The 9,137-nt window shown below is 35.9% G+C and overlaps 1 long non-coding RNA gene across 1 annotated transcript in view; it reads right to left on the reverse strand.

The window, feature by feature from the left end:
- Positions 1 to 9,063, reverse strand: part of LOC145719233 (uncharacterized) — a 30,486-nt gene extending 21,423 nt beyond the window's left edge. The window contains exon 1 of the long non-coding RNA XR_014142260.1: positions 2,565 to 9,063. This is a non-coding gene — a long non-coding RNA (uncharacterized LOC145719233). The remainder of the gene's footprint in view (positions 1 to 2,564) is intronic.
- Positions 9,064 to 9,137: the final 74 nt, after the last annotated feature.

Raw genomic sequence — 9,137 nt, forward strand, 5'->3', positions numbered from 1 at the left:
CTGGGGAGGGTATGTGCTCTGGTGGGCGCTGTGAGTTGTGCAAGACTGTTGACTCTCAGATCTGTACCTCTGAAATAATGCAATATATGTTAAGGGAAAAAAAAAAAAAGAACAAGATAGCAGGAGGGGAGAATGAAGGGGGGGAAATCGGAGGGGGAGACAAACCATGGGAGACGATGGACTCTGGAAAACAAACTGAGGGTTCTGGAGGGGAGGGGAGTGGGAGGATGGGTTGGCCTGGTGATGGGTATTAAAGAGGGCATATTCTGCAAAGAGCACTGGGTGTTGTGCACAAACAATGAATCACGGAACACCACATCTAAAACTAATGATGTAATGTATGGCGATTAACATAACAATAAAAAAATCCAAAGAAAAGAATCATCTCCCCTTATATAAAAATGTTACTTATCTAGTATGTGAAAGTGGTTATAGTCAGTTTAGTCAGTTCTGGTTTTGAATATAATTTTTTTTATCTTCATGTTACATGAACAAGTGAGAATCAGTAAGAGAGAGCCCCCTGGGTTGGACTTGTCTGTCAGGCTTTGTGGAGAAAGTAGGAATTGGGCCAGATCAAAGGGTCATTAGTACTTGAGTAGATTGAAAAGAGGAAGATATTCCTACATAGCCAAACAAATAAGGATTGAAATATGGAACTGTGCCTGAGTTACATGGGAGAGAGAGAGAAGTGCTTGACCAGAACTGAGACATGGTGAAGAGCAGAATGTGAGCTCAGAGAAATAGTTTGGTGACTTATAGCCAATTATAGCATAACTAGACGGCATGAAAAAAATTCAAACTTGGAATAGGATAAAACAAGAAATGGAGCTTCTGTGAGATTCTTTAACAGATGTCCGACACGGTAAAGAAATATTTGTAAAAGATTAGTTGATGTAACAGAGATGTGTCAATAGAATAAAAGCCTAGAGGCAGAGAAGTCAGTGTGTATGATAGGGCAGTATCTGTGAGGTGAGGCTGAGGACATGAGCCAGCCTGCCAATACTGGAAGGGAGGTGGGTCGTGAGAATTGAGAAATAATGGCAAGGATCCACCACGCTTAAGCTCAAGGCTGCTGACCAGCATCACTGCCTGGATAGATTCGGTGATGAGCTGGGACAGGGAAGTGAACAGGAGGGGAAGTAGCTACTCTCCAAACTGATGGGATTGTGTCAAAGCTATGATTCAGGGGCAATTTCTACTCCAGCTACCTCTCAGGACTTCCCTTTGGACCTTTCCAGATTTTGGTACCACTGTTTGCTAATATAACTATGGATAACTTTAAAATATGTATATATTTAACCTTTTACAAACTTTTTATTGTTTTATATAACAAAGGTAGTGAATGCTGATTGAAGAAAATGGATAAAGGTAATATAAAATAAATACATCAATGATCCACCATCTAGACATACACCCTTCTGACATTAAGCCGTTGAATGCGCTATATTTTTACAAATTGATACATAAACACATTAAACTCAAGCTGGTCTTCTGTCTAGTTCATACTGCTTTTTAAACTTTGACTTCTGTAAAAGCTTTTTTAAAAAGGCAAGTTCATTAAGCTTTCTGTTTTGTTTTCTCCATTTAGAGCAATAAAGAAAAGAACACTTGGTATTAGTATTGCCAGGGTGGAGTGGTTGAAAAAAGAAAGCTGATATGAAAAAGCAAGATTCTCAGAAAGAGCCCCATTAACAGGAATGTGTTTCAAGCTTTGTGATTTCATTCTTTTTGGCCAATGACATGAACCTTCTCAGAAACTTCATATTTTCAAATCACCCATGTTTAATAAAGACAAGCATTGGAAAAGTACCTAAAGCTAAGAAAGATATCTTGTACCCTGAATTTACACTTACCCAACATTCACAAGGATTTGTTTTACAGGCACTATTTTTTTAAAGAAAGGTTTTCTTTCTGCCGTTTATGGTAGCCAGGAGTGAAAAACATAATAAAATACGTTATTTGAAACCAAAGACAACAGAACGTTATGAGATGTCATTTATTTTGTTTAGTAACTTTAGCTACAGAAAGCTCAACAAATCCTACAGAGAGCTATTCTTTAGAATGGAGAACTATCTTCTATCCCTTAATGATGACATATTTCTAAAGAAGAATGACTTGCCATTATCTCCTTAGGGTTCTAAACATAGCTAGAAGTCAATTTTAAAGTCTGCTATAAGTTGTAAGGTTTTTAACAGTATAACCCTTGTTTTTCTAGTCTCAGGTCTGACAGTAAAATATATTTGTTATTTTCAAGAGTTTTATAGACCTTCACTACTTCCCGGAAAATACGATGAATAGGAAGAAAAAATGAGCTAACTTGGTAAAGTAACTTGGGGATACAGAGATGAGATCCGGTGCAAATTTGTCAATGACCAGTGTGTTGACCTCGAAAAGGTCATTTAACCTCTTTATATTTAGACTTGATGCTAGTATATTTTCAACGATTCTTCTCATCTAACGAAGCCATTACTTATATGGAATACTAGAAAAAAATCAGACCAACAATGATTTTCTAAGCACAGAGTGTGTAAAAGACTGTTTACACGTTAAGCAGAGTTACCTACCCGTCACGCGGAGAAGTCAAGCTGCCCACACATCCCATAGGTTGCCCTCATTGTACACTCTTGAAAATGGATGCCTAATGATCTAGGAGAAAAACACAACAGCCACACACCTGTGACTTCTTCAGTATTCAAAAATGTTGAGGAGCAATTTTAACTAAAAAATACTATGGATAAACGGCCTCAGGAACAAACAATTTCACATCTTAGAAGAAGGTCAAAGCAATGCATATGTAACTCTGGGTGAATATCTATTGATGCTTTCAAATTAAAGAGAGCTTGCATGGTATTATCCTCAGCCTCCTGTTTCCCCCTTACTTTCCCTTAAAGAGGCTTATGACTTCAGTACTTTGGGCCATGCAGTGCTTTTATTTCCATGAGTTGAAGAGGGCACCAGTCTTACAATACATTCTAGCTAGACAGGGAAAGCAGGGGAGAGGTGAACAAAGCCATCATCCCAGTTCTGTGACTTCTAGCTCAGCCCTATCATTTCAGTTTGCTACTGGAGTTGTTCCAGATCAAATTACAAGTTGAGAAGAGGGCCGCTTGTTGTTTATGCATCCTGAGAGAAAACAAAATAGGTCACCAGAGAGCAATGAGTCTTTACTCTTGATATATCTTCTGGCAAGCAACATACATTTATCGAGCACCCACTAGATGCCTAGTGCTGTGCTTGGCCCTGCTGGAGAACAGATGAAGATGGGCTGGGTTTCTTTCCTCAAGTTTTCATTTAATTCAAGAGAAAAGTTGAAAATACATCACATCGATCATGCCTGGCAAACAAAGTGAGGATCAGTGGGCCAGCAGCACTAGGTCACCTCGGGTTTCTTGGAAATGTGGACTTTTGGGCCTTACCCCTGCGCTACTGAGTCAGAAGCTGTATTTTACCAAGCTCCCCAGGTAATTTTGCATGCAAACGAAAGTTTAAGAAGTACTGACAAACAGAACAATATTTTCTCCTCTCACAAATCTATGCACAACGTTATAAATGGCCGCTGGCCCAACTGCGTGCCAAGACTGAATGTGCATGTTGTGCGAGACAAGGAATCATTTAAATGAAATATGCCTACAGAGTTGGAGATACAGTAGACCAGCTTAGCAAAGAGGCTGTTGTTCATTTTTAGTGCTCTTGGAGTATAAAAAAGAAGACATTATTTTATTTAGCTTGCTATTTGTAGACCATTAAAAGCTAAAAATGACTTCATTAAAGGGAAGAAACATCTACAGTCTGAAATATGTTTACATCAGCTTACAAGGCTAAAGAAGATAGCATCTGGAGGTTATTCAATTCTATAAAAGATTTTGTGATTTAGTGATTAAGATTCTTGTCTCCTTATCCTTTTTCTGGAATTAGCATATCTCTAGGATTTATCAACAAAAAGAGACCTATCAGCTAATGAAGGATTTTACTCAAAGGACGTTTCTGTTTGTATGTAGGAAAACAAAAAGTAGCAGGATGAGTTGTGGAAAGCTACAGCATGTAATTTAAATACATCATAGGTAATATAATATCAAAGTATTTTCATATTTAAGAGTTATTTAAAATCAAAGACAGCCAATTTTTGTACTCAGTAAGATAAACTTGAAATCAATTTTAAAGTGATGATTGATATCGGTATAAAATGTGCAACACTTGCTTTGTATCACTGGACTATGAGGGAAACACCTAAGAATTTTTAATGATTACTAAATTGCTCTTTCAAGGTACTGATTACACTTTGCACTATATTGTGCAATTAGGTAGATGTATAATTATTACACATTACCATCATATTACTATTCTTATACATTCATTCTTTATTCTTTTAGATCCCTTAAAGAATCAATGACATTCCTGGAAGCTAAAATAGATTTCATTTACATTAATGAAGATTGTGATTAGTTGATGGAAAATAATTCTATGCAAGTTCCTGTACAGAATTATCCTTTACAGGCCTTTCACATAACTCTCTACTCTTTGTTTGATATTAGTATTTGTGGAGTGAAATGTAGTTCAAAAGAAGTAAGGAGTTCTTGCTTTCTTCTTTTCTGGATTTCTTCTTTTCAGGATTAATCACATTAATCACTAAATGCAATTTATGAAAATCACATTTGGTCATTGAAGAACTATTTTTTTTTTCTCTTTTGTGTACTTCAATTCCCAATAGTGATGATATCTTACCATTAGCTATGAGAAGGAATATAGTTGTGTTCCTAAAAGAAATTAAAAATATACTTTATTCCTGGTATATCTGTATTAATAGGAATATAAATTTGTACGAACATTGCAAAGGCATTTGCTTCCATCCAAAGTATTTGTCTTGCTTACTGTGATGCCATGGGATCCGTGTTAAGAGAGACTTAAAAGATTCGTATATAAAAGGCCCATGCATTCTTAGGCTAGAGAAAGGGGTTTGTTTGTTTGTTTTTGGTTTTTAACGAGTTAACTATTACTACCTCTAAAGTGTGAGGTGGGTCAAGAATACAAATACTTCAGAAAAAGAATATAAATATGTAAGTATATGTTTAGGGAGAAATGTGAAATACATTTATATTTCTATAAATGTCTATATTTATATAAAATGAATAAATGTATATAAAAATGTCAAACAGTAAGACAATTAGTTCCAGAATCTAAAAGTTCCGGTGTGTCATATTCTTTAGTTAGATACTAAGATATTTCTTCTCAAAGTTACAAATTTACTGTAAAAATGCACTTTGGATTTCATGTTCATCATGAATGTTTTACAATTTGAGACACATAAAAATTATTTTTTTAAAGTAATATCTACACCCAACATGGGACTCGAACTTATAGCCCCAAGGTCAAGTCGCATGCTGCACCAACTGAGCCAGCCAGGCGTTCTTAAAAATTATTTTTAATAGGGTGAGTAGTTTCTATTTTCTCAAGCAGACTTTCCAATATTTATTTCATAATCATATCCTCATAGTTACAGTTACCTTTAATTACAAAAAAAAAAAAAAGACCCTATTCTAACAATTTGCTGGATGCATGAAAGAATCAATATCTCATCTTTTCAGTATGAGGTAAGTCGACTTGTGGGACAGTCTCATACAGATGCATGGAGATGTTGGTTACCAATATAAAGAAAACTTAAATACAGTTCAGTGATATTTTAAGTCTCAGAAATTAATAAATCAGACAAAATCAATTTTTATGAGAATGGCCTAAAATAAAAAATCACAAAGGAAAGACAAATACTACTCCAACAACCTACTGTAATGAAGCCAGGATCAGGATAAGAAGAAAATTCGTCGAGGTAAAGGTTTCATACTAAAGTTTCTCTCTTCATTTTCTCGATGTTTATATAGGAATCACAGCCAGGGTTTTTCCATACACAATTTTTTGTAAGTGGAAATCTGAATCTTCATGGAAAGTTACATATTCTCTAAAATGTGCCTTACCATTAGAGCTTCTATAATGATGGATAAAGAAAAGGGCATTCTGGAGACATAATGAATACCTATTTGGATCCACAAGACTGAATCATCTGCTTTACAGAATTCAGGGTAAATTCTCTGCAAAACTCTAATTATGTAACTGACAGAATTTTCCTAGTTTTGTTCTTTTGCTTAAAGGTCTTGTTTACATGGGAACTCATTCACATATGTGATAAAGAACTATGTGATGCTACTTTGTCCTATAATGTGGTATATGAAAGGGTCTTTTCTGGAATACAAACTAAACGGTATTTTCTTTACAATTCAGTTAATTTCATAACATAATATATACAAAATACCTACTATGTGAGAAGTACAAGACCTTGTGTTTGACCCTACAAGGGATGGGGATATAACAGGGTAAATGTGACATAATCTAACAAGATTTCAATCTTATAAAGAAAACAGAACAAATGGCATTAATTACTCTACTATAATCTCCCCCCAAAAGTGTCACAAGAATGATTTCACCAAGGAATAGACATGTAGAGGACGGAGATAATTTCTTAATAGAGAAGGCTGAGGGAAAAGACATTTGATTCCACAATCTATATAGCAGTTATGATGGTTTCAATATACATATTCAGGTATGCATTAAAAAAATGTTACAAGCTTAGTTTCATAGTTTTTGGTCAATGGCATCATACCTCACGGGCATCTGCTGGGACATCCAAATTCCCCCATGGTCTCCCTCAACAGTCCTGAATTTATTGTCCTCCTCACCTCCACTTGTAGGCCTCTCCCATATCACTTCCATGGCACAGAAGACTCTGGGACCATCCCAGCCCTCTCTGCTTAGACACACTGAGCTGCTTCCTAAGATTCTCAGTGGGAATATGGAAAGTCCTTTTTTAATTTCTCTATTCTTTGGAGTCCTCTAAATTTTCTGCAGCTGTTATCACCTCTTTCCTTTAGGGGACACTACCTTGAGGTGGAGAGACTTTGTGGCAAAGATCCACAGTAGTGTACACAAAATGTATAGCATATTGAAAAACGGTTAAGATTTTGCCCTGCTGAGATAACAGAGTGAAGCACTCTCTACATACTGCAAATAGGAAAGTTTGGAGGCCAGTCATTTTCAACCTACCACCTCAAAAAGATGGGCTGGATGGGGAGGGGTAGAGGGATGTGTACTTTGTCTGGTTTGTTTGAGTGAGATGACAAGTAACAGGAGATGATTCAGTCAATATCCTGCCTAGAGTGAAGTCATGTACATGGCAGAATAGCCAATTCCCTCATTCTTTCTTCCATGAACGATTCTTTCTTCCATTCTTCTTCCATTCCATTCTTTCTTCCATCTAACTTATAGATGTATCTTATGCTCTATCCAAGCACATGTATCTTTGAAGTCAAGCCTAAATCATACTGAATCCTCAGCACCTAGCTAATAATGGGGATATATAGTAAATTAATGATATACATTGATGATATATATTGAATTATGGTCTTAAGTTGTAAATCAATCCATACCTGGAAGGAAAGATTAAAGGAAGACTATACAGTTCTGATGATGTTGCTTATACGCTCTCTATTTCACTTTGTCCACCTAATCAACCAATTATGCTCAGAAGTTTTCACCTTGATTTAAGTGCAGAACATGTAATGGACACTGACATCATTGATCTGGTGCCTTAAAAATTATAAAAGCCAGATTATAATACTAAGTCTGTATGAATCAGTCACCAGTAACATTTAAATATACAACACTTTTGCTAGAGTTAACCATGAATGGGTTCTTAAAAGATTGATTATAATAGAGTGTTCCTTATGTACATCTAGGAGCACCCAAGAGTTAATTTTTAAAAAGAACCTACCATTGATGAGTTCATGTACTCACCTACTCACTCACCGTGATTCCCCACTATTTACAAGATAACATCTTAATTACTAGTGAAGCATTTAAAGACCACTGATACGTAATATGGACTCAACTCCCCCACTACTCCTGTACAAACATATTTTCTGATCAAATCAAAATTACTTTATATATTGCACTTTTCCATCTCTGTATATTTATACATGGCTCTCCTGTTCTCTCCTCCCTTTCACTGGAACAGAAATGCACCATATCCTTCAAAGGCCAGCACACAGCCCATCTCCATCAGGAAGATTTTGCTGATTATGCTTCTTCCAAACCCTAAAAAACATTTGTTATCATTAATGATTATTTGATATTCAGTAAATTCATGCGTGTGCATATATGTGTGCATGTGTGGTTTGTGTATTTAAATGCAGATATCTTCTCTCCCCAGTCAGGATGGAAATTGCTATCTGAGAAAATATATTCCACTGATTTTTAAATATCCGTATCGTCAACAGGTTATTTTTTAATTAGCTCATTGATTATTATGATAATAGTTTTATTTTTTTTACTTTTTAAAGACTTATTTATTCATTTTAGAGAGAGAGAGAGAGAGAAAGCACATGAGTGGGGGGAGGGGCAGAGAGAAAGGGAGAGAGAGAATCCTGAAGCAGACTCCCGAATGAGCTCTGAGCCCAATGTGGGGCTCAATCCCAGGACCCTGAGATCATGACCTGAGCCAAAATGAAGAGTCGGCTGCTTAACTGACTGAGCCATCCAGGCACAGCATGATCATAGTTTTAAATGTATCTTAGAAAAACATCAGAAATCCAATGGATATTTTCTTCAATAGAGAAATCAAAAAACATGAATAAAAACAATTAAGTACATTAATCACTCTGAACCTCATCTCATCTTGAGCCCCCTGTTTCTTTGCACTGATCTCCCTAATTTATTTTTAATTTCTGAATTTGGTTTGGTGAATCTTAAGGAAAACATTATAAATATATCTTTACAGAATTCTATCAGTATGAATCTTGACTTTTAAATCTTTTGGTTTTTTTTTACTTTTTATTTTATTTTATTTTATTATGTTATGTTAATCACCATACATTACATCATTAGTTTTTGATGTAGTGTTTCATAATTCATTGTTTGCATATAACACCCAGTGCTCCTTGCACTACATGCCCTACTTAATACCCATCACCAGGTTAACCCATCCCCCCCATTCCCCTATAAAACCCTCAGTTTGTTTCCTGGAACCATAGTCTCTCACGGTTCATCTCCCCCTCCGATTTCCCCCCTTTCATTTTTCCCTTCCTATTACCTTC

The sequence above is a fragment of the Leptonychotes weddellii genome, unplaced genomic scaffold (assembly GCF_054177405.1).
Source record: "Leptonychotes weddellii isolate Sample4059 unplaced genomic scaffold, ASM5417740v2 HiC_scaffold_352, whole genome shotgun sequence".
In the NCBI taxonomy this organism is placed as follows: domain Eukaryota; kingdom Metazoa; phylum Chordata; class Mammalia; order Carnivora; family Phocidae; genus Leptonychotes; species Leptonychotes weddellii.